Source organism: Arachis ipaensis, chromosome B07 (genome assembly GCF_000816755.2).
Source record: "Arachis ipaensis cultivar K30076 chromosome B07, Araip1.1, whole genome shotgun sequence".
NCBI lineage: Eukaryota > Viridiplantae > Streptophyta > Magnoliopsida > Fabales > Fabaceae > Arachis > Arachis ipaensis.
The window spans coordinates 29,541,416-29,543,000 of NC_029791.2; positions in this window are offsets into that span (position 1 = coordinate 29,541,416).

Below are 1,585 nucleotides of genomic sequence, written 5' to 3' on the forward strand. Positions count from 1 at the left end.
ACCTTCGGGTTTTTTATTCCGGAGGTGCCTTCCCTGTGTTGATCATTGGCTTCCTGGTGAAGGGTCTGGTCTGCCTCATTGTTTCCAGTGTTCAGATTCTCTTGTTCAGAATCTGTCTCCACATGACCCTCTTCAGGGGATCTATCCGCCATCACTGGCTGATCTCTCGGGTCCCCGGCAACGGCGCCAATGTTACGATAGGTAACCGGAGATTAATGGGCTGGATGGCGTTGGTTGGCCCAAACGTATGAAGGAGGTGGCTTTCGAGCAGATCTGTTACTCGGTGTTCCTCCGTCCGACTTGTACGTGTGAAAGAATGGGGGGTGGTACCTACAAAGACACTCCGATGCCTAAGTTAGCAAGAGTGTGAGCAGGTTAGAGAGTATTGGAACTTAGAGATACCTGAATGGTGTCAGTGTATTTATAGTGGTGAACCAATAACCACCGCTGAAGTAGTGCCACCTTTTTAGGTGGATAACCGTTCCCATATCTTAGGGAGGTTAAGATATGGCTCTATGAAGTGGTTAGAGAGTTTCTAGAGGCAGTTACTCATTCGAATGAGTGTTATCTGCCAGCTAACCCCCGTATCTGACTTCTTTGGAGCAGGTCGTGTTCAGTACCGACTTCTTAGGATGAAGGCTGGTACTGGGTGAGGGCTAACCCTTTGGGTTGGGCTTCTTTGCTTAGATCCTGGGCCTTTATTATTGGGTCAGGGTATGAACAGTTATATAAAATTAATTTGGTTATATAACATAGAATCAACAGCGAAACAGGTAATTGATTTGGTTCTGAAAAACAATGGGAGCAATGAGCCCTCTCCCTGCTTACGCTTTCCTTTTCTCTTCCACTTGAATATTTTATTTTGATATGAGCTGTCAACTGCAAAGCAAATAAAAAAGATGGTCAATTATTGGAAATCATTCAGTTCAACCAACTGCAGTAAAAATACAATTTGGAACATTCCACTTTCAGTGATATCATTCTTCCTTCTGAGTTCACTGGAGAATCAATGGCAAAGCATGAGAATAGATTCAAGTAGCTAATTTACTTCTTTGTTCTTTCTGTAATTTTTACTCATTGGAGAGTTTGTAATTACTAATTAGGCCTCTCGAGTCACTTTTATAGAAAATTCAAATAAAGATGTAAAGTTCGAATTAGGTTAGTACCACAAAAGCAGGAGGAAGGGGTTGAAGGAATAGTGTCCTCTAAACACGCGCAGTAATATCACATAGAACATGATGGGTGCAGTGGAGATACATCACTTTTTCCATCGTTGGCTTCTCCTTTAAATCATTGCAGTTGTAAGTGATGAAGATTTCTTGGAGGTTCAAGTCAGGACCATAAAAATGATGTTTGGGTATGTGGTTAGTTATGAATTAGGAGCATTAAATTTTAGGATCAAACATTCAGAATTTTACTTATAAATAAGTCAACTTCACTCAAGTCAAATTAGTTAAAGTTTATAAATGCTAAATATTGCTGAATTAGTTCTAAAAAATGGTATAAAGTAATTACTTTCTCCTTCTCAATTAAATTTAATAATTATATACAATATTAAAAAGATTTTAAGTTTAATATATGTAGT